This window comes from Palaemon carinicauda, chromosome 1 (genome assembly GCF_036898095.1).
Source record: "Palaemon carinicauda isolate YSFRI2023 chromosome 1, ASM3689809v2, whole genome shotgun sequence".
NCBI lineage: Eukaryota > Metazoa > Arthropoda > Malacostraca > Decapoda > Palaemonidae > Palaemon > Palaemon carinicauda.
Window position 1 is genome coordinate 317,661,421 of NC_090725.1, and position 26,679 is coordinate 317,688,099.

Here is a 26,679-nt window from a genome sequence, read left to right on the forward strand (position 1 = left end):
ACTAAACTTTTAACTGGGCTCCACAAGGCACTAGAAGAGTTAGAAGACCCAGACCTACATGGCTGAGGACTGAAGCGTGCAGTTGGAGAAAACGAATGGAGGCGTATTGATTTGAAAGTTCAAGATAGAGACGACTGGAGAAATGATTATGATGATGATTATGGTGATGATGATGATGATGATGATGATGATGGTGATGATGATAATACCATATTTTAATAAATCTAAAATAAAAAAGAGTGCTTTTCAATTAATGGTGTTGATGCAATTCAATTTCAAACTAGTGATTATATCGATGAATGAACCGGTAATGATAACTCCCAAAACTGTTCATGAAATGATAGCAACAAGACGAGGTCAACATACAGCCAGAAGTTTCTGTTCAGATTTTATTAAGTTAAAAGCTTTACCAAAATGATGAATAATTGGGTCATTTAACTATCAGTATCGACACTTGTCATTAAATTCAAGATGACAAAATTTCCAGGTCAGGAAGATCTTGCTCATCCATAAAAATGTTGAAGGCTATAACACTTTTTTTGTGGAAGATCCAGTTTCAAATCAAACTCTTTTATATCCTGTCTATAAACTCTAACACACACTCCACTTGAAATATAGAACTTTTAACTTCTATCAACTCATAATTTCTAAAATATAGAGTATATTTACTGTTCTTGAATTTATCTAAAGTTTTCTATGGGTCATAATTTTTCATCTTTACTTTCAAACTGCTGAAACAATTCTTTCATTATAAAAAGTGGCCATCACATGCTCATCTTTATACAGTCCAGTTATATGTCCACCTCCTTTTTTTCATTCATAATCATGAAAATTCCTATAATCTGCATTATCACCATAATTTTTATACAACCAAATAATTTCACCTCTGCCCAATCTTGAGAAAACTTTCTTGTGTACCGCTCGTGTTTCATACATGCTCGTGCACTGTATCGGAAATTCTATTGACCTAGGGTTATGTTATCACTCGTTCTTCCCTGTGCTGTTAATAAACCAACCTGTGTAAAAATTCTAGCTCATGTTTTATTTTCTTTGGATTTTTGTGACGTTTTTGCTTACAAGTCCTTGTATATAAACTCGATGTCTGTTTAATGCATGTTCCTCTAGTCAATCTGCTTCTCATAAACTGAATCTATCAATTAGCTCATTCATCACTTACAATAGCTATTTCACAGTTTCTCATTTAAAAAAATGTACCCAACTCTTCGACTCAGCTTTTTTAATTTCCTAAATGTACACATACAAAGACTCTCTCAGTACTCACTAACTCCGGAAGATTTATACTTGCCAGCAATGCCACCTTTTTCTCTGCACAGATCGAGACTTGAAAAATTACATTCTAATCTCATTATTGACAATTACCGGACCATATACACTAAGTCTCATAAAATTTAATTCCGCTACACGTAGTCATATTTATACCAGAAAAAAAAAAGATGTTCAGTTACATATTCTCTGATAATTCCTTATACATTACAGTACAGGAACTACACCTGATATGCCGTTTGACCTTTCAGTTATCATATACACAGTGATTCTTTATCTTTTCAATGTTTGCAAACAATGAAATTTTCCCCCTTTTTTGACTCACTGACAACACGTCGTATTTTCTCCCTTCAAAGAAATAAGCTATCGTAAATAATCTTGTTATTCCACTGAACTACTCACATTCAAAGTCCCAAAGCTGATCATCTTTTTGTTCCTGATAATCTATTTCTTATAAAATACAGAGTATTGAACTATAAACCTTGTGCCGCCCCCCTCACATTTCAATAACTCCATGTGGCAAAAAGGCAATTATTTTCTTTCCTTTGTGTCTTAAGAAAAAGGGTATTTCTATTGTCATTTGCCTAAGAATAAAAAATTTACGTATCAGAAAATTCATAACCATAAACCAGACACTTCTCTGCCTTGATATACCATATATCTACACCGACAATTAATGGCACTTATTATTATTATTATTATTATTATTATTATTATTATTATTATTATTACTTACTTACTTACTTACTTACTTACTAAGCTACAACCCTAGTTAGAAAAGCAGGATGCTATAAGCCCATGGGCCCCAACAGGAAAAATAGCCCAGTGAGGAAAGGGAAAAAGGAAAAATAAAATATTTTAAGAACAGTAACAACATTAAGATGAATATTTCCTATATAAACTATAAAAATTTTAACAAAAAAAGAGTAACAGAAATTAGAATAATCAGTATCCTGATTTCACTCTTTAATCGTATAATGATGACAGCATTCAGTAAAACCATTGACATGAAGTGCGCGGTTAGTTTTGACCTCGGGGTGGGGGGGGGGTGGAGTTCATCCAAAATTTTTATGAAATTTTGCTCTACTTACTTTTTCACTATATTTAAACTATGCATTCATCTGCCTTGGGACGAGTTGCATTTGAATCTCTATTTCTTGATACTTCCCAGAGCAACAATGTCACAGGTCTTACCTCTTCATATTTTCGTATTGGAGGTAAATATTACCTGTCTGAACAAATTATGTATGTATATATATATATATATATATATATATATATATATATATATATATATGTATATATATATATATATATACACATACATACATACATACATACAAACATACATATACCAAGGCACTTCCCCTAATTTTGGGGGGTACCCGACATCAACAAATGAAACAAAAACAAAAAGGGGACCTCTACTCTCTAAGTTCCTCCCAGCCTGACAAGGGACTCAACCGAGTTCAGCTGGTACTGCTAGGGTGCCACAGCCCACCCTCCCCCGTCATCCACCACAGATGAAGCTTCATAACGCTGAAACCACTACTGCTGCTACCTCCGCCTCATCTAAGGCACCGGAGGAAGCAGCAGGGCCTACTGGAACTGCATCACAATCGCTCGCCATTCATTCCTATTTCTAGAACGCTCTCTTGCCTCTCTCACATCTATCCTCCTATCACCCAGAGCTTTCTTCACTCCATCCATCCACCCAAACCTTGGCCTTCCTCTTGTACTTCTCCCATCAACTCTTGCATTCATCACCTTCTTTAGCAGAGAGCCATTTTCCATTCTCTCAACATGGCCAAACCACCTCAACACATTCATATCCACTCTAGCTGCTAACTCATTTCTTACACCCGTTCTCACCCTCACCACTTCGTTCCTAACCCTATCTACTCGAGATACACCAGCCATATTCCTTAGACACATTCAATTTCTGTCTCTCCATCACTTTCATTCCACACAACTCTGATCCATACATCACAGTTGGTACAATCACTTTCTCATATAGAACTCTCTTTATATTCATGCCCAACCCTCTATTTTTTACTGCTCCCTTAACTATCCCCAACACATTGCAACCTTCATTCACTCTCTGACGTACATCTGCTTCCGCTCCACCATTTGCTGCAACAACAGACCCCAAGTACTTAAACTGATCCACCTCTTCAAGTAACTCTTCATTCAACATGACATTCAACCTTGCACCACCTTCCCTTCTCGTACATCCCATAATCTTACTCTTACCCATATTAACTCTCAACTTCCTTCTCTCACACACCCTTCCAAATTCTGTCACTAATCGGCCAAGCTTCTCTTCTGTGTCTGCAACCAGTACAGTATCATCTGCAAACAACAACTGATTTACCTCCCATTCATGGTCATTCTCGTCTACCAGTTTCAATCCTCGTCCAAGCACTCGAGCATTCACCTCTCTCACCACTCCATCAACATACAAGTTAAACAACCACGGCGACATCACACATCCCTGTCTCAGCCCCACTCTCACCGGAAACCAATCACTCACTTCATTTCCTATCCTAACACATGCTTCACTACCTTCGTAGAAACTTTTCACTGCTTGCAACAACCTTCCACCAACTCCATATAACCTCATCACATTCCACATTGCTTCCCTATCAACTCTATCATACGCTTTCTCCAGATCCATAAATGCAACATCCACCTCCTTACCTTTTGCTAAATATTTCTCGCATATCTGCCTAACTGTAAAAATCTCATTCATACAACCCCTACCTCTTCTAAAACCACCCGGTACTTCTAAGATTGCATTCTCTGTTTTATCCTTAATCCTATTAATCATTACTCTACCATGCACTTTTCCAACTACACTCAACAAACTAATACCTCTTGAATTACAACACTCATGCATATCTCCCTTACCCTTGTATAGTGGTAAAATACATGCACAAACCCAATCTACTAGTACCATTGACAACACAAAACACATATTAAACAATCTCACCAACCATTCAAGTACAGTCACACCTCCTTCCTTCAATATCTCAGCTCTCACACCATCCATACCAGATGCTTTTCCTACTCTCGTTTCATCTAGTGCTCTCCTCACTTCCTCTATTGTAATATCTTTCTCATTCTCATCTCCCATCACCGGAACCTCAACACCTGCAACAGCAATTATATCTGCCTCCCTATTATCCTCAACATTCAGTAAACTTTCACAATATTCCGCCCACCTTTTCCTTGCCTCCTCTCCTTTTAACAACCTTCCATTTCCATCTTTCACTGTCTCTTCAATTCTTGAGCCACCCTTCCTTACTCTCTTCACTTCTTTCCAAAACTTCTTCTTATTCTCTTCATATGAATGACCCAATCCCTGACCCCACCTCAGGTCAGCTACCCTCTTTGCCTCACATACCTTGCACTTTACTTCCACATTTTTCTCTCTATATTTTTCATTCTTCTTATATATATATATATATATATATATATATATATATATATATATATATATGTATGTATATATATATATATTTTCAATTGCTAAGCTACAACCCTAGTTGGAAAAGCAGAATGCTATAACCCCTGGGGCCCCAACAGGGAAAATAGCCCAATGAGGAAAGGAGACAAAGAAAAATAGAATATTCTAAGGACAGTAACAACATTAAAATAAATAATTCCTCTATAAACTATGTATACAGTACTTTAACAAAACAAAAGGAAGAGAAATTAGATAGAATAGTGTGCCCGAGTGTACCCTCAAGCAAGAGAACTCTAACCCAAGGCAGTGGAAGACCATGGTACAGAGGCTATGGCATTACCCAAGACTAGAGAACAGTGGTTTGATTTTAGAGTGTCCTTCTCCCAGAAGAGGTGCTTACCATAGCTAAAGAGTCTCTTCTACCCTTACCAAGAGGAAAGTAGCTACTGAGCAATTGCAGTGCAGTAGTTAACCCCTTGGGTGAAGAAGAATTGTTTAGTAATCTCAGTGTTGTCAGGTGTATGAGAACAGAGGAGAATCTTTAAAGAATAGGCCAGACTATTCAGTGTATGTGTAGGCAAAGGGAAAGAACCGCAACCGGAGAGAACGATCCAATGTAGTACTGTCTGGCCTGTCAAAGGACTCCATAACTCTCTAGTGGTAGTATCTCAACGGGTGGTTAGTGCCCTGGCCAACCTACTACCTATATATATATATATATATATATATATATATATATATATATATATATATATATATATATATATATATATATATATATATGTGTGTGTGTGTGTGTGTGTGTGTGTGTGTGTGTGTGTGTGTATGGCCAACCTACTACCTATATATATATATATATATATATATATATATATATATATATATATATATATATATATATATATAAAACGTTCCCAATTCTACAGTGAAGGGAGAACATGAGATCTACCCAAGTAAATCAAATTAGCATATTATGCAGTCTGTTTTTCTCGATTCTCAAATTGGTTAAATTCCCTTTTCTCGATATTAATTGTTGTCTTCTCTTCTTAGAACAAGTCACAAGAAATTAAGCATTTTAAAACGAGTAAAGTTTATTACCCAAAGAAAACTGCATGAGTGGCTTTTCCTTTTTACGTTCACGAAGATGTAAACAGCCACACAGAAAACAAGGAATTTTTAGAATACAAAACAGAGGGAGAATTCATTTTTTGTGGGCTAACTATATTTTGGGATCAATCTTTTCTCCAAAGTTTTCTTGGCGACAAACATCGAATATTGTTATGGTTCCTCTTTAATGGTTTAAAGGCCGCTCACGATTGGCAGAGGCAAGGGACAGTGACAATGCCCTTGAGACTGATCATATATCATATCATCAGCGCCAAAGCCCCTATCCACCCATGCTAGGACCAGGGAGGGCCAGGAAATGGCTGCTGATGACTCAACAGATAGACCTATAGGCTCCCCCAAACCCCCCAACCTTAGCTCACAAGGATGGTAAGGTTGCAGACACTAATGGCACTAACAATTCTGAAAGGGACTCGAACCCCCGTCTGGCAAACAACAGGCAGAGACGTTACCAATCAGATAATTTTGAAATATCTTTTTGGTAAGTTGTTATGAGCTTTTGAAAAATGTATTGAAGTTGATTTTAAATCTGATCTCACAAGAATGGTTATTTATAGGCAGGGCAAACAAAATGACACTGTCCACTCATCATATATGCATTGTTTACGTGCACACATTTCTTCGTTAGCTTATGAGAAAAACCTGTAAACATTAAAAGAAAATAAATTTTATTATACTAAAGTAAATAAACTAATATTTTATTGATATATGCGAGAATATTGTGCGCATTAAGAGTATGGCAACGGGCCATAACAGGAAGAGCGAGTAGAATGATGAATTAAAAAGTTAATTCGTAAATTTTCTGTTTTGTAATATGTAATATCATTTTAAAATAACACGGAAAATTCAGTTTTGCCTTTCATATATGCTTTAGAATCAAAATATGTAGAATGAAAATTCAATCGGACTATAAATGATAAACTGTATTAAAAACTAAAGGTGAGCATTAGTACATACAAAATGTGTAGCATATAATATATATATATATATATATATATATATATATATATATATATATATATATATATATATATGTGTGTGTGTGTGTGTGTGTATTTATTTATATTGTATATATATATATATATATATATATATATATATATATATATATGTGTGTGTGTGTGTGTGTGTGTGTGTTTATATATATATATATATATATATATATATATATACAAGATTAGAATGGTAGAGTATTTCTAATTGACTATGAAGGATAGTGTGACAATTAATGACCTGATATGAACAATTAGCAACGGCAAAATATTTACTCAGTCAGGATAACCAGTTTGAAAAAAATTATACTGCAAAATACCTTTCTACACCTCTCATAAATCAAGCTATCAAAGGGACATATCGGTGATATATATCCCATTTATAGAAGAAAGAAATAAATAAAAGGAAATAAGATAAATGACACATACCAGTCTGAATCTCTCGAGAAATACGATGGATTCAAAGCTTATTTATCGTGTAGTTATTGCCTCTGCTACCCCAGCACTTTCTCCTATTAAATACCAAACACTACTGTACCAACGTCTATAAATATAGCATCACGTATTACTGCAGTAGACACTAACATACAAACATACATGTATATATATATATATATATATATATATATATATATATATATATATATATATATATATATATATATATATATATATATACTGTATATATATACATATATATATATACTGTATATATATATGTGTGTGTATGTATATATATACATATATACATATATATATATATATATATATATATATATGCATATATATATATATATATATATATATATATATATACAACAAACCTGAATTCGACAAGTATTAGTATAGAAGAATTATCATTGACCTTTATCTTTTTTCGTGGCTAAGTGCTATGTCACTGTTGTTACAAGTTTCCTGAACCAGGGTTCGATTCCCGTCCGGTCAGAAGCTATTGTCTTTGAGTGGTTCCGGTTGGGGCTCTGATCCCGAGGTCGGTAAGAGAATCCAGACATTAATATATCAAAATATATAGGTTATATATATATATGTATATATATATATATATATATATATATATATATATATATATATATATATGCAAATGCGCCTCATTAAAAAAATTAGTATATGTATCTCACCTGGAGGAATATGTAGCGAGATATCTACAGTAATTTATCTCAAGTATATTCAATATAGAAAGTTGTATAATATATCTACATCGTCAAAATACAATTCGCCGAATTATATATCAACATATAAATGTATATGAATATATTAAGCATATCATACACTTCTCTGAAGTAGTTCAATCCTCTATTCGTGGACTTTGCCTGTTTGACTCATAAAATATTTCCCATGATTTACATGGGATATGATATACACATCCTTGGGTAATATCGGGAGAATTATTTATGGGAGCTTTTCATTGCGTTATTGCTCTTCAAGTTCACATTAGCATGATTTGTATTAAGGATTTGTGGAATATCTTTATAAGTATCGATAGAGTGTAGAATTTTTTTTTATTACTATTAATAACGAATAATGTCTTTATTATATTTTTATTGCGTTTAAGAAAATTTTAGGTTACTTCAATTTCTTGCCAGTATTCCTTATCTCATTTATTTTATCAAAATATTAAGGACAGCAAACTCGTAATGCTCTTAAACTTTATTATTTTTATTTGAATAGAAATGAATATATGTATATGGCATACGATAACATTGTGAAAAACGTTTTCATATAGTAATCAATTAAGATTGTGGCGGGCTTACTGGTAACGTCTCTGCTTGGTGATCGCCAGACGGGGTTCGAGTCCCGCTCGGACTCGTTAGTCCCTTTAGTATCTACAACCTTACCATCCTTGTGAGCCAAGGATAGTGGGGTTTGAGTGAGCCTACATGTTTACCTGCTGAGTCATCAGCAGCCATTACCGTGCCCTTCCTGGTCCTGGCTTGGGTGGAGAGGGGGCTTCGTCTCTGCGATTCATGAGCGGAATTAAACCTTATACTAATGGATGTGATTCAATGTGCTCGTAGGAGATGATTGAGAAGATGATGGTTTTAGATGTAGAACACAATTTTAGTCTAATGAGTTGCTTAAAGTCATTGGCTATGATGATACACATTTCTTCTATAAAGGAGACTTGGACTTGATGCAGCCGAAGATCGACAATGTCTCCATGAAAGTGTTTGGTTTGAGGCTTTAAATGACTTTAAAGGACTCCCGGATGGAAATGAGTGAGTGGTAAGGGCAAAAAAAAAAAAAAAAAAAAAAAAAAAAAAAAAAAAAAAACGACGGGAAGACATATTGGTGGTGACATAACAGATATATTGCTATTCCAGTGTAATGTAATCCACTCGTATTCAGATAGCCAACCCAATATTGATGTATGGAGCTGTCTAAAGTCTTTGACCATGCCGATACCCATTTCTTCTATAAAGGAGTCTTAAGGAACCTTGGACTTGTTGCAACCAAAGACTGACAATATCTCCATGGAAGTGTTTGGTCTGAGGCTTTTAATGACTTCAAAGGACTCCTGGATGTACATGAGTGAGTCGTAAGGACAAAAAAAGACAAGAATACATATTGGCGAAGACATAACAGATACATTGCTATTTTATAGTAATGTAATCCACTCGTATTCAGACCGACATGGGGGCTAAAAATTTGGTCATTACTAAATTTCTAAGCACTAAAGAGCCAAATTTCTGCATCTTTTATACTACCAGTGCTATACATAAGGATATTATTCTAACTCATTATGTCCATATTTTGATAAATTAATTCGAAGCCCTCTGCTCAAAATTCGAAATTCCATTATATCCATCTCTTCAGGAATATTGGTTTGAATATATATAATATGAATACCTTAATAGATTAAACGAATCTATTCAAGTATCACCATTTGAAGCCCAATACTAACATTCCATGAAGATAAAAATCTTTTTACCATTAGTCGTCAATGAAAAATACAAGATTAAATTATTTTAAATCCTTTTAAATGTTTTACATAATTTTTCCTGCTTCGAAAATGAAATTCGAAGTGGCTTTTCCACTTTTTTAGTGGAAATTTTTACTACTATTGACTGTGAGCACTTAAAGATGCATAGCCATCGGGGGGAAACAATTATTCACAGACCCAGTTGCTTCATGATCCATATGTTAATTTTACTTTTATGTGATGAATTACTGATAATATCTGATTAACTCGTAATCTAGTGTGATAATATTCGGAGTCTATTTTGTTAAATATCAAGTAAACTTCACGACTTTGAGCTACCTGGACAGCTACTTGCAAAAAGTAATGAGAATTCATATATATATATATATATATATATATATATATATATATATATATATATATATTTATACATACACATATATATATACACACACACACACACACACACATATATATATATATATATATATACATATATATATATATATATATATATATATATATATATATTTATGTATATATATATTGATAAAAGGTTTGCATATACACATATACAGTATATACTATATATATACAGTATATAGGGTTTTAGCTTAGTAAATAATAATAATAATAATAATAATAATAATAATAATAATAATAATAATAATAATAATAATAATAATAATAATGGAATTGAGCAATTGAACTTACTTCCGAAATGTGATATATTTTTCTAGGAAATTTGTCAAACGTTCTAACAAAATATTTTCACGATTCCATAAAAGAAAAAAAAAAACAGTATCTTAAACAGCCCATAAAACAATCTCAAAATTTTCACCCTAGATAAGGAATGATTGCCTGACAACGCCCAGATTGACAATGTGTTTTCTCATCTAATCAGAACATTAAAACCTTAAAAAGGTGATTAACGAACAAAATCTTTCTTTATATGGTAACTTTCTTAATTAGATGCATGCTTGCAGTATAGGCAGTATCCTCAGTCATTTATGAACCAATGTCCATCATCATCATCATCATCATCGTCATTATCATCGTCATTATCATCTCTCACGCCTATTGACTCAAAGGGCCTGGTTGAATTTCGCAAGTCATCTCTATCTTGAGCTTTTATATCAATATTTCTCCAATCATCATCTCCACTTCACGCTTCATAATCCTCAGCTATGTAGGCCTGGGTCTTCTATCTCTTCTAGTGCCTTTTGGAACTCAGTTGAATGTTTGGTGAACTAATCTCTCCTGGAAAGTGCGAAAAGCATGTCCAGACAATCTCCATCTACCCCTCACCGAACTTCACAAGGAATAAATCGGAGCTATGATCCATCTATCAAACATCCAAACATCGCATAGCTAAGATATGCGGATGATGTTTGTATGTTTCGGGACGAAAAATATGGAAATTTCAATGTTTTCGTTTCTACATTCTTTCCAGAGACTCTAAACATTAATTCAAAACAGAATGGGGAACGCTGGAAATTACCATACATAAACAATTTGACCATAAGTGTAAAGAAACAGATTTTGTTTTACCTTCTAAACGAAGGTAACTTTCTCATTTTATATATTCAATTTTGCAGATATCAAGATGTCTACGTAAATACTGCATATGGCTACAACTTTTTTTTCTGAGCTTCTATAACATATCTGGGAAAAAGAATTTGAGACAAAACTTCTACATTCAACTCTTTTACTATTTACATTTTATATCCTCGAGAAATTTATAATTAAGACAAATAAAATAAGCTTTAAATGTTACTCCAATATCGATCATCACTTTTAGCCCTAAATAGAAACTCTTATGTTCTTTTTCTTCTTTGTCTGCATCTTTTCCCATTTTTATGTGGGGCCGATGTTTCTGGTCAGCTTTCTCCATCTACCTCTGTCCCACACTTCATGACCGGTTAATCCCTTTGATTGAAGGACATCTTTCATTTTGATTATATTCAATGACCATATTTATTTTGGCTATTTTCTCTCCCTTCTTGTTCTTCTGTTTCCTTCTCAAAACTTTAAGGAGGTTTTTCGTTAATCTAGATATTAAGTATTAAAAGAAAGAGCAATAGTTTAGCTCAAACAATGGATTAAATTGGATAGTACGGAAGTAGATATAGCATAGAATGAACATGAATGAGGCCAAGTTTTTTTTTCTCTTCTTTTTAAGGAATCGTTAAAAGTACAATACCAAAGGAAGATTTTGGAAGTTCCCATCCTCAATCAGACTAGAAACATCAACTTGTTACGTGAACATTAAAAATGCGACCTCTTCAAAGTAAAGGTTTCTAGTTTCAATTCCAGTTTCATCAGAATAGATACTCGCCAGAACGTCAGCCGGGCAAGCCTAACACCCCATTGTGGTGCCCAACCACAGCAGTGGCCTCCCCAGCTTAAACTCACTGTCCAGGCTAGGATCGATCTGCTACCATGCGAATGCAAAGTGAACACTTTACTATTGTACTAGCCAGGAGGATACATAGACAAGTAGGATTTTAAACTTTTGGGGTAAGAGATTATTTAAATGAACCCTTGACCTAACGAGTTAATTATGAGGGAATATCTTGAAATGTTTCATCCTCGGACACGAAATAGGACTCACATCTGATTGTCTATCGAAGTCGTTAATCCAAGGAACTCCTATATCATAATATACGTAAATTTTGTAGTCATTGACCATTTTTCTAAATTTATATATGTAAACGGTCTCATTTTGATGAATGAATTTGACACTTGAGCTTCAACTGCTACTAACTGAGCCTACCAAATAACTGCGGCCTATTTGGATGCAGCCTAATTTCGTCAATTCTATGGAACAGTTATCAATATCAATTACTAAACCTTAATCTCTGTTTTATGAAGTTGAAACATAGTGATATTAGGGTTGCCAACCTGCAAATTATAATAAAAACGTATGGTAAAAAGATAATGAAATATGATTTATATTATTATTATTATTATTATTATTATTATTATTATTAAATGCTAGGTTACAACCCTTGTTGGAAAACCAGGATGCTATAAGCCCAGGGGCCCCAACAGGGAAAATAGCCCAGTGAGGAAAGTAAATAAGGAAAAATAGAATACTTTAAGATTAGTAACAACATCAAAATAAATATTTCCTATATAAAATATAAAAACTTTAACAAAAATAGAGGAAGAGAAACTAGATAGAACAGTGTGCCCGAGTGTACCCTCAAGCAAGAGGATTCTAACCCAATTCTAACTCTAGCGGTAGTATCTCAACGGGCGGCCTGTATTTTACTGAACTAAGGTTGAGAACAGGATATCTTTTACGGAGAATTTCCGATTAAAATTACGGTTTTTAGCAGTGTATAAGGAGATGGCTCTAGGAGATAAACAGCAACACAAGAGCCATAGCTACTTTTACCTATCAATTACGAGTTTTTGAATGAGCCAATTTGCTGTATAATATCATCAACACTGACCGCATCATAAACATAAAAAGAAGGTTCGTCCTTAGCGTGACGAGACCCTTTACAAATATTGAAAAATAACGAGACTGCTAGAAGAGGAAACACAGAACCCATGATAAACTTGGAGTATATATTAACACAAATATTTTTTGTTTTTCCTTTAATAATTAGATTTTTCAAAAAATTTACCAGGCATCATTGTTTTGTTCGTCATGGATTCTTATAACCTATATTGGACCAAGAAACAGCTTCTAACATGTAAACCTTTACTACGGAAATTATTATAATGTTTATTTCATAACTGATTTACACTATGGAACACCCTTATTAACAAACACAAACTCGAAAGTGAATAACACAACACTGCCAGGTGTTGGTGAAAGCACAGAAATGTGACCATTTTCATTTTTCATTATTCGATTTGTCTCAGTTGATTACGCTGATTATAAAAACATCAAATTACACTAGTCATACAACTTCTGACGTATAACTATTACTCATTAAATCATTTGAATCTGTAATGAATAATAATATTCTTCATTCAAGGAAATTCATTTGGCAGCGCTGTTCCAAACTCGTCCCACTAACCTAAACTATGCTGATGATTGTTACCTTGGTCACTTATACAGGAACATGACCTTCCATCCATGTGTTTTGATGAAGTAAGGAAATAGTATACACTTTTATAATTAATATCAAGTTGCTTGCAATGGTATAAGCAAAATTCACACCATTTTTGATAAAAATATTCATTCCTAATAAGGAAACGATCGTTGGATAATCTACAAACTACTAATTCTCTAGCCTCTACCTTCCTCCCACACTTTTTTGACACACGTGGTCTTCAAATTATTGACTGTATTAGTTGGGATAAGGTGCTTCTGATGCCATCTGTTGGCGGTAATGTAAAACTCAATACCATATATGGGAGGAGGCTAGGGAGAGTGCGTAATTATGCCTTTTGGAATGTAAAAATAGTGTTATTCTACGTAGTTTTTACTAATAATACATGTCATACCATGAAACATTAATTATCTTTCGGTTTCACAAAAAGGTAATTGAAAATTGGATGAAATAACTGCGCAATTACTTGATTGGCCCACCGATTTCAGTACATGTGGCACTTTCTGGCGATCCCTTAACCCCCCCCCCCCCCCGCAATGTAATTGAACCAACGATTGTTTGCTGAGAAAATATTTCTGTGACATTCATTGTGAAATTTGTAATATCCCAAGAATTAAGCTGTAGCCAGACAACGAGGAACATCAAGTTCACGGGCGTCTGTTTTATAGTAATTCTGTGCCCAAATGAAGTAATTGAAATTATAATGAGTTAGTCCTGGGGATAATTAGCAATTTGGTACTAAACTGCTAAGGCCATCCATTGACCATGAAAATAAACAATGTGTAGAGCTTTTTAATCCTTGCATTCTGGAACCTTCCATGACATCATTTTGGTTTAAAAATACTCTGAAATAACCTAATCAATTGAAGCTTAATATAATTTATACCTGCCACACACATTTCTACATAGGTATCAATCTATCATCCTTTTTCAACTGGATAGAATCATATATATATGGATAGAATCATTCATATGAATGGAACAAGTCATTCTATTCAGATTTGAAGTGTATTATTACTAAAACATATTTTCATGGTAGTTTTTTGTTATTTTTTTTTTCAATAAATGCATGAACAATTTATAATCGCAATAATACTATTTTTCTTCTGATATGAGGCTTTAAGTTATGGTAATTATATGTAAGATATAGGAGATCCCAATATTCTAAAAGCAAAAAGTTGGAACTCAGTCGTAGAATTCCCCTCAGTATTCTCGTCTCTGTTCTCTCAAGCTTTCATCTTTAAATCTTAGAGCCCACATCTTATAACTGTGCTGTTTGATTGGTATTTTTCTACCAAATAACACTCCTGTTACCTCCCTTTACTTCTTCTAGGGTGATTTTGTCCTACCCTCAACTTCAACCTCAAATCATCCCTCCTAACTTATAGCAGAGGGCATGTATTTACATTGCTCCACCTGTATAGTAACTAAGCCTCTACTTTCATGTATGGCTATCCTGTCCCTATCTTTCTTACTATTTACCATATCCTCGGTCTTATCCATAATTACCATCAAGTCACCCCTCTCCAAAGACTCCTGCCACTCCACAACCATTCTCTGTAAGTCCTCCTTAGTTTAAGCATTTATTACCAAATCATTTGTACAGAGCAGCATCCACAACTCTTTATTTCTGATATCTTCACTTGAAACATCCCTGATCAACACAAATGAAAACGGGCTCAAGGCTGACCCCTGGTGTAAGTAAATATTAAGTTAAAATGTTTCTGTTTTCCCAACTGCTGTTATTACTTTTTGTCATTTTTCTGTACATCATCTCAATCACTCTAATCAACATCTCTAGCATTTTCCTCTTCCTGAAGCACCAAAAGTTCATTTCTGTTAAAATTCTATCAAAAGCCATTTTCAGGATGTACCAAAGCACGGAAGACGTGATATCTCTCTAGCCTCGTTTTCTGTAGCTGCCTTACTATAAAGTTAGTATCAACAGTCCCTCTCCCCCTCTTACTATATAATCCCTCTCAAACTTTTATATAGTTCACTGTTGAAAACTTCCAAACCACGATCTTTAAGTTTAATACCCCTGCATTTACCACATTCCATTATATCCTCTTTCTGCTTGAATATAGATACCATAAGATTTTTTCTCCCAGTCTTTAGGCTTTATTTATTCTTCCCCTATCGCTCCTTATAAATCCTACATCCATTCTTCCTCTCTCTACCAAATATCTTGACCATTTTAATTTGAAACTGTTGGATCTGGTCCTTTACCATTTTTCATGTTACTCGATGCACACTTCACTTCTGTATTCCTTATGTCCATCACTGGCTTCTCCTCCCTGTGTGCTTCTCCCACAGTATACAATAGTTGTTCAAATTATTCTTTCCATCATCTTTTAATTTCTTTATTCCTGTGAAATATAGTTCCATCTCTATCCTTGATGACTCCCATAATTCCAATTCCTTTCTTTGCATTTTCCTCAATTTAGAAATCATATAGATATCCTCTTATCCTTCCCTTTTTCCTAGCCTATCTTGCATTAGCCCTACCACTTCCAATAGCTATTATATATATATATATATACATATATATATATATGTGTGTGTGTGTGTGTGTGTGTGTGTATACACACACACACACATATATATATATATATATATATATATATAGAGAGAGAGAGAGAGAGAGAGAGAGAGAGAGAGAGAGAGAGAGAGAGAGAGAGTATTTATAAACCGGGAGAATCTTAGCACCCCGTTACGCCCGGGACTGAGGACCATTCTGTCATTTGCCAAAGTTCTTTCGAGTAAGTCAAGACACTAGAAGAGTTGGAAGACCCATTTCTCAATGTTATCTCGATAAATTATTATAACTTTTATTACGTAATTGTGCCTCAATAATTAGGAAATAGATGTTCTCTTATATTAAAAATAGTTGCCTTAGACTAGTGTGACGGGCCGAGAGAAGGTTGTGACTCAAAGACAGTATGAAAGCAACTTTGTGAGTTTATTATAGAACACTCTCCTTTATATAAAAAAAGCTCAAAGTGACAAGAAATTTCATGTTCGAAAAACAGACACTGTTACAGCTGTTACAGATGAAAAAAGCAGACATGTTTATTCTGGTTCTTTTTAGTGCGAGAGAAGAGCGCAGATACAAGCATAATATATACACAAATGAACTATGTACGATCGTGTGACACACGGTTGGTACATGGCTCCCCCCCCTAAAAATGACATACTCTACATGTTAAATAGGGCGCCCTAATCTAGAGAGGCGAACTGTAGGCGGGTCATCTGGCAGGAGATAAGCAGGTTTTAGACGATCAATGGAGACCCAGTCTTCTTTGCCACGAATGTTTAGTAGGAATGCTTTCGGACTGCATCAGATCACAAGGAAAGGGCCCGTGTAAGGGGGCGTCAGCGGTGGCTTGCTAGTGTCGTTGCGCAGGAAGACGTGCATTGCAGAGTGCAAGTCTGTTGGTAAGTGATGCTTCGCTGGGGGCTTGTAAGTCTGGCGACATGGAGTAAATTTTCCCACGACATGACGTATGCGCTGGAGATCGTCAGAGGAGGCTTAAGAAGGAAAAAATTCAGCAGGAACGACCAACGGGTCGCCATACACCATTTCAGCTGCCGAGACGTCGAGGGCGTCTTTAGGAGTGGTTCTTAGTCCCAGGAGGACCTAGGGAAGCTGAGTAAATCAGTTGGAATCCTTGCAGCGGGACATCAAAGCTGCTTTGAGGGTGCGATGAAAACGTTTAACCATTCCATTGGCAGCTGGGTTGTAGGCCATTGTCTGATGTAGGGTGATGCCCAGGAGATACGCTAATGATGTCCACAATTGAGAGGTGAAAGTGGTACCCCTGTCAGAAGTAATATGCTCAGGGATACCGAATCTTGCAATCCATCCTGAGAGTAAGGCAGATGTACATGAGGCGGACGTTGCAGTTTCCATGGGAATGGCTTCAGGCCAACGAGTGGAGCAGTCGATGACGGTAAACAGGTAACGATGTCCTTGTGATGTGGGTAGGGGGCCTACAACGTCGACGTGAATGTGTGCGAAATGACGCTGAGGTTGAGGAAAGGTGCCCACTCCTGAATCCGTATGTCTATGTACTTTGGAAGTTTGGCAAGAAGTACAGGTGCGGACCCAATCCTTAGCATCCTTAGAAATGCCGTGCCAAATGAATTTCGCCTTCAGCGGCTGTGCAGTAGAACGGCACGAGGGATGTGAAAGGCCATGAATAAAATCAAACACCTGCCGGCGCATGGGAGCAGGAATCCAAGGTCGCGGTCTACCCGTACTGACATCACAGAGGAGGGTGGTGTTGGAGTCGTCGAGGGGGAAGTCTTCTCAACGGAGGGACGTGCAGGATGTCCTACATGCTTGATACTCTTTATCCTGTCGTTGGGCTTCAGCCAGGGCATTGTAATCCAATCTCAGTTGAACGGCAGCCAATGTGTTTCTTGACAGGGCATCGGCAACGGGATTCATTTTCCCAGAGATGTATTGAAGGGTGCAATTGTATTCAGCCACTGCGAAGAGATGTTGGCGTTGCCGGGCGGACCAGGCGTCAAACTGTGAAGGCGTGCACCAGAGGCATGTGGTCTGTGCGAATGACGAAGAGCATACCTTCTAAGAAATGGTGAAAGTGACGGACAACCAAATGCACCGCCAGCAATTCTCGATCAAAGGTAAAATTACCCGATTCTGCCTTGGACAGTTTTCTGCTGAAGAAGGCCAATGGGCGGGGCGAGCCGTTGACCACCTGTTCGAGTACTGCACCAATAGCGACGTCGCTGGCATCGGTGGAGAGAAGGAGAGGGGCATATGGGATAGGAAAAGTGAGAGCCGCAGCAGTTGATTGGGCCTTCTTTGCATTGCAGAAGGCAGCTTCTTAAAGAGGACCCCACTTCAGGTCCTTTGGCTTGCCCTTGAGGGAGGCGTAGAAGGGAGCAAGAGTGGCGGCAATGGCTAGCAGAAAACGGTGATAATAGTTGATCATGCCCAAGAATTCCTGCAGAGCTTTGACGGTCGAGGGCGTGGGGAAGTCCTGAACGGCTGCTACCTTCTGAGGGAGGGGATGGACTCCTTCAGGAGTGATGCGGTGCCCTAAGAACGACACTTCGTTGGCGCCAAAGATACACTTGTCGTACCGGAATACAAGGCCGTTTTGTTGCAGGCGGTCGAGCACGATGCGCAGGTGACGGAGGTGTTCCTCTTTTAAGGAGGAGAACACAAGTATGTCGTCCACATAACATACACAGAAAGGGAGGTCTCCTAAGATGCCATCCATAAGACGTTGAAACGTGGCCCCAGCATTATAAAGGCCAAAACAGGAGTAATTGAAGGTGTATGTACCAAACGGAGTGGTGATGGCGGTCATGGGGATGTCTTCTGGGTTCATAGGCACCTGATAATACCCCTTCAGGAGGTCGAGCATAGAGAAAACCTTCGCTTTGTGCAGGTAGGAGGTCACGTCGGCAATGTTTGGGAGGGGGTAGTAATCCGGTTCTGTTTGCATGTTCAGGCGCCTGTAATCCCCGCACGGACGGAGGGAGCCATATTTCTTCAGAACGATGTGTAAGGGTGATGACCATGGACTGGAGGTCTTTTGGCAAAGGCCCATTTCCTCTAATTCGGCGAACGTCTGTTTGGCGGCTGCCAATCGTTCCGGTGCCAGACGTCTGAATTTTTCAAAGACTGGGTGACCCGTCGTCTTGATAAGGTGATAAATACCGTGCTTGGCAGGAACCATGTGCGTTTGGTGAAGTTCTGGACGGAAAACTTCCGGGTAAGATGTGAGGAGGTGGGTGTAGGCATCCGTGGGTGCGCTAATGTGGAGAGCGAGGTTAGAGGGGCGGGTTGAAGAGGTGTCAACAAGTACGAGTCTGCGTTGACCAATCGTCGGTAGGCGACATTGACCAGAAGGTGGAAATGAGAGAGGATTGGCAATGTGACACCAGCAACGAGAAACTTCCAATTAAATTTACCGTTTCAGAACGATAATGTGAGGTTCTCGTAACCGTAGGTGGGTATCGCAGATCCGTTGGCAGCTACCAAGCGGACGTCGGCAGACATAGACAGACTACGTCGTGTCCTGAAGACTTCCCTTGGCAAAAGAGAACGACAAGCACCCGTGTCTACCAAAAATCGCACGCCCGTTCCTGCATCATGTAAAAAGAAAAGATTAGAAACACGGGAGGCCACCGCCATGAGCGATGGCCTACTTACACGTTTTTTGGTCACTGACAATCCTTGGCACATTTCTTCGCGGTTGCCCCGAATCTGAAGTGGTAGCAGCAAAACTGCGGCGGATGGGAGGTAGTGAGTGGCTGTAGAAGTCGTTGGTTGGGGCGCGAGCGATTGGTGGGTGGTGGGCGGCTTTGTCTCTGCTTCGGCACGTCACGGGATAGGCGTGTATGTCCTACTTCATTCATGTCAGCTTGGGTTGACATTGAATAGGCATCCTCTTCATCAGGGGTGGAGGCGTTGATGGAGGTCTTGAAGTGGCTGTCCATAAGGGCGTCGGATTTGGTCATCAAGTCCTTTAAAGGTAAACTATCGACATAAGGTATGGCAGCGCATATAGGTCCGGGTAAACGGCGTATCCAAAGGGCACGAAGTAGGTTCATCTCACGAGGAGAGCCGTCTGCGGCAGGTTGAAGGCGAGCGATACGGGACATTTCCCTGAAGGCAAGCGAAGCCCTTTGGTCCCCCAACGGTTGTTGCGAGAGCTGAAAAAGCTTTGCTATACGGGCGGCTGGCGACGGCGAGTACTGCTGCAGAAGGTATGTTTTGAGGGCGTCATACACTATTGGGGTGTCTCCTTGTTCACAAAGCCAGTCGGATATTACCGGGAAGGTGTCCTCGGGCATCGCCGCGAGAACATAATCTGCTTTGGTGGTTGAGCGAGTCACGCCCTTGATGCGAAACTGGACTTCTGCGTGCTGAAACCAAGCAAACGCCTCTCCGCTGGCAAACAATGAAAGTTTCAATGAGGCAGCCGCAGCGCCAACTTCTGTAGAGTCCGCCATAGTACCAACGATGGAGGGGGCAAGGGTGGGTGGAATGCGGGAGGAGCGAGTCGACTTCCGGGGTCACCAATGTGACGGGCCGAGGGAAGGTTGTGACTTAAAGACAGTACGAAAGCAACTGGGTGAGTTTATTATAGAACACTCTCCTTTCTATACAAAAGCTCAAAGTGACAAGGAATTTCATGTTCGAAAAACAGACACTGTTACAGATGAAAAAAGCAGACATGTTTATTCTGGTTCTTTTTAGTGCGAGGGAAGAGCGAAGAGACAAGCATAATATATACACAAAATGAACTATGTACGGTCGTGTGACACACGGTTGGTACACTAGGTAGCTACCAAAATACAAACAGTTTTAAACATCCTACTATTGCACATTTACATTTATACCGTGAGGTTTTTTTTTTTCTCTCTGGGTTCCTTTGATGGAGTGTGTTTTCAAATATAATATCCTTTTAATCATTATAGTTTTTCTTTTGTGTATATGATTTTAGTATATTACCTGTATACCCCTTTGCTCTACAGTTCGTTCTCTTATGTTAGCAACATTTTACACACCAACTAATTCACTTAACATGTTTTTGATTTATCAAATATGGGCGCCTTTTGGCCGATGCAACTGTTTACATTTTCATTGTCTTTCATATTATGAATATTGCATAGGTTCTAGTAGGAGCAGTATTTTTCTTATTGTCAACCAACACGGGGTTGGTAGTAGAAAAACACAGAATAACACCAACTAAATCCCAACTAATGAACTATTGTGACAATATATTTTGGAAACGGTCTTTCCAAATAATAGAATTGGATTCATCATGTATGTGTGTGTTTTTGTGTGAGTTTGCGTGTGTCTGTGTGTATTTATGTATGTGACAGAGAGGTAGAGAAAAAGGTACTCTAAATTCGTTTTGCAAATAATCTCAATTAGCGTACTTTTGTTAAGTTCTTTTCACAATGGATATTTTATTCGTTAATAAGCATTTGGCACACCCCCTGATGGTACCCTAAATCATCATCATCATCTTCCTCTACACTTATTTACGCAAAGGGTCTCGGTTAGATTTCGCCATTCCTCTCTATCTTGAGCTTTTAATTCAATACTTCTCCATTTTGGGGTATCCTTAATAGCATATTTTTTTGGTATGCAAAAAGGCAAAATACAAGAAATCAAACGTAACTCCAGCCCCAAATCCTTATTTGAAAGTGCTTCTTTGGTGTTTCATCTCCAAATTCACACCAACATAATTTCATTCTTTTCTGTTCCTTTTCTCCCATTCTTCCATATTCCCTTGTCATTCCTCATCTTTTGAAAGTGTGGAATTGGTTTCATCTTCCTAGCTGATGTGTCAGGCGGAAGAGCCCTTTTGATTCCCAATCCAATACCTGCTGAGAAATTACAATTCCTCTTGCAAGAGCATGGGGGGGAATCCCCTCCCCACCCACCTCCCCTTCTACGCTCTCCTGAAGGAATTTCTGGCGTCGTTCGTCTTTAGCTTCGACTGAATGGAAGCTGAGAGAGTGGAAGGAAAAACTGTATTAGGGTTTTTTGGCATTGAAATACTTAAGAGTGGTCGTCCTTACTAATCTGCTAATTTATGGCTATAGATACATTCAAACAAAACCAACATGTATTAGCTCTTTTTTTTTTTTTTTGCATTAGAATATGGCACGGTTCATAAAAAAAATGATATTGGAGATTAATAAAGGACAGCATAAAGAAAAGGCGGAGATTTAACTAGGGTGTTAAGTAAGCGTGTAAACCTGTAAAATATGATAAAAAAATATGGTTTGGGAGGGTGTGTACTAAATCAGATGTTATTTTTCACACTAATGCTATCTAAAATTAATACAAATAATTTTACAGAACCAAGCTCTTTAAGTTACGGTGATCATTGGATGTCGAACCTCAAACTCTCATTACACTAAATTAATTTTACGTGAAATTCTTCATGATATTCCTACATAACCTTAAGTTCTTAAGTCCATTTGAAATTTTCACTTCTTATAAAAGATTTCTCTGAGGGGTTAAGAAGTCGAACTTACTGCATTAAACATTATTAACTTTATATAATTGGCGTCAAAGATCTACTATTAATTTCTCATATTTTGCTCGAATACGTCTTGGGAGTTTTTTTCTATCTCAAATATCTCCCTACTTTTCTTATAATCACTTTAGCATTTCCGAGAAATATATGAATGAAAACTTTGAAAATTTCCATAGATTTAGATTTGCCGTTCTTTTATCCAAATAGCTTTTTTTTCTTTTCTTTTTGAAGCAGTTAGCATTAATTCCTTTTTTTCTACATATCTCCATCTTTGATGAATTATGATTTCATTTTACGATTCCAGACCAGAATTTGAGATCCAATCACGTCATTTTTCTATCTGGTGTTTTATAGATGTAGATTCTTCATCCCTTTCATAAACGTTGTTTTCTTATGGCAAATCCTCATATCTAATTTTAGAAAAGATAATGACAATTCATTTTGCTTGAAATATTCCTTTATTTTGTTTATATCACGGTTTATTAACCATACTGTCGACAAAACAGTTGTCTTTTCTCTCTCTCTCTCTCTCTCTCTCTCTCTCTCTCTCTCTCTCTCTCTCTCTCTCTCTCTCTCTCTCTCTCTCTATCTTGCTCCTCTGGGCCATTGATTTCCTGCGATTAATTTGTTTGCCAAACCTAATCGATTAACAGTATCACCGACTTTGAAAAGATGTGTCTTTTTATACCGTGTTGTCTCTTGTCGTTCATTTGCCTTTGCCTGTATATCTTATACTTCAGAGTTCCATCTTGAATTTCTGAACATATATTCAAAAGAAAAATATAATTGATAAAAGTAATTGAGACTTGTTAGGTAGTTCAGTGTTTTGTGGAATGTTGGTAATGATATATTTTAAGGTACTGATATCAGTAACTGATACCAAACCACAGTCCTTCTTTTGTATCGAAAGTTCTTTACATGATATAAGTCTTTTATAGTCTTACATTTTTAAACTAAATCTTAATTTGCATTTTCTTTTCTTTTGACAAGATATTAAATTTCAACTTACAATCATAAATATTCCTATACTTATGAAATAACTCTAGTCATGATTGTTCTAGCATTAGATTTATGCTAAGAAATACAAATTTAATTAGTCATTTATCTGAATATATTTGCTTCACCAAACATATTGTTGCATGAAATATGTAAAATATGTTTAGTGTAAATAACAAATGAGAAGAAACGAAATAGTTTCTCGTTTATCTGGGTGAAACTAAATACGCAAAATTTAAAATTGAAGAGGTTATTGATTACGAGCTCATGTTGAAGTAATATTGTTTCAATATTTTATATATTATAACTGCATAAATTCTATTTCCATTGATATTTATTTTTAAATGATTTGTAAATATTCTATGTATGTTAATAATAACAGAAAGAGAAGAAATAATCTCTCCTTTATATATATTAATTGTAAGATTACATAAGATCAAACATGTTTAATTGGTATGGTGACTTTATTTTGGTTTAATTTTAAAGCTAAACAATTATACCAGGAATAATAATCATAATAATCCTAAAAGTAATTATAACTATTGTTATAATTTGTACTTATATTCAAAGGAAGTAAAAGCTATAATGGCTTTACTGAAGGAAGATGGAGAAAACACATTTATCGGAAAATAGCGATATTTCTCCAAAGAAAAAATTGCGAGAAGGATATAATTTCCTGTCGGAACGCATAAATCAAGCAAATAAGAGATTAGGGACATTCAAACACAGGGTTTGCTTAAACAAACAAGGATAACAATTACCCAAGCTTTAAAGTACAGAGTCTTGCTTTCGCAAACAGAAAAGAAAACAATGTAAATAGTTGTGTATGATGTCATGAAACCACAATGGAAATATTTTAACGGCATTGTTCTAATATACATACACACATTAGGACTTTTATATATAATATTCATTCACAATTGAACAGGAGTTCGAGACCTACAGTTATTCTGAATTCATTGTGTTTCAATTCGCTTAAAAAGGGATGAGCAGTTTGGGAACAGTACCATTGGTAACGGCCTTGCTTGGTGATCGCCAGACTGGGGTTCGAGTCCCGCTCGATCTTGTCAGTTCCTTTGGTCACTGCAACTTCGCCATCCTTGTGAGCTAAGGATAGTGGGTTTCGGGGAGCCTATAGGTCTATATGCTGAGTCATCAGCAGCCATTGCCTGGTCCTCCTTGGTATTAGTTGGGTGGAGAGGGTCTTGGACGCTGATCATATGTATATAAGGTCAGTCTCTAGGGCATTGTCCTGCTTGATAGGGCAATGTTACTGACCCTAGCCTCTTCTATTCATGAGCGAGAAAAACAAAACAAACAAACAAGAGTGATAGAGGATTGATGTGGAGATTTGTGCTGTGAAGCTGTTTTTCAGAGGTTAGTAAACTTTCTCTAAATATACAGAGACCTGACTAAAATTTTTTGTGTTATTATTAACATTAGCAGGTAATTGTATATATATATATATATATATATATATATATATATATATATATATATATATGTATGTATATATATATATATATATATATATGCATATATATATATATATGTATATATGTATATATATATATGTATTATATATATGTATGCATATATATATATATATATATATATATATATGTATATATATATGTATATATATACATATATATATACATATGTGTGTGTCTGTATATGAATATATACTATTTATTTTTGTGCGCCCGTAAACAATGTTACCTTTTTGGTCCTCTGGTAGCTATTTAATATTAGGTAATAGTCATGTGTGATCATCAACCCCATTACCGCTTTCACGACAAGGTTCCCTCTAAAAGGATACTCGTTTATAGCTTCGGTTCTCTCTTCCGTAGTTCATGTCTCAATTTTCATTTGATCGATTCTCTCATTTGTTAATTTCTGCATTCACAGTCACCTATATCAATCTCTATTTCTCTAAATTATCTCGTACCTAGTTCATCTTTATCTACTTACTTTAAGATGCTGCTCTTCTGGTCCTATATTGCAGGAGAACCTTACTCTCTGCAGGACCTTCTGTCATATTATTATTATTATTATTATTATTATTATTATTATTATTATTATTATTATTATTATTACTTGCTAAGCTACAACCCTAGTTAGAAAAGCAGAATGCTATAAGCCCAGGGGCTCCAACAAGGAAAATAGGCATTAAACATTTCACACAGCATATTTCTAGTTTAATGTCAATTCCACATTACTGAAGCGCTTGGAAGCAAGAAAGTCTTCTATCCTCTTGAAAGCTTTAATGTCTTCAGTCTTCAGGATGTCTTGTGGGAGGTTATTGTATAGTCTTGTCCTTGAAATCATAGTTTAATCTTCTTTGAGGTAAAAAAAAATAACTATTTTCAACTCCATCCATGGGTCTCATTGTGTTAGAATATCATTCATCATGGAGCACTGTCTTGATCTTTCCATGTTATATTTGAGCTTATATGCACTGATTTTGATGGAATTTTAAATGAGTTTGTATAACACAGTTATTTATTAGATTCGATATGATTCCATTACTTACATTTCTTTTACGTTATTCAAATAATATTGATATCTGTCCATGCATATGTCTCAAAATTAAATTCTTTGAATTTTATTATCTTACGCCGTCAATAAAGGGAATATTTTCACATACAATTTAAGCAAACTTCAAAACAGTAATTGAAAGTGATATCAAAATCCCTTCCCAAATCTTCACCATTTTCATCTAGCATTTTATATTTTTCGACAGAGAAAGTCCTGA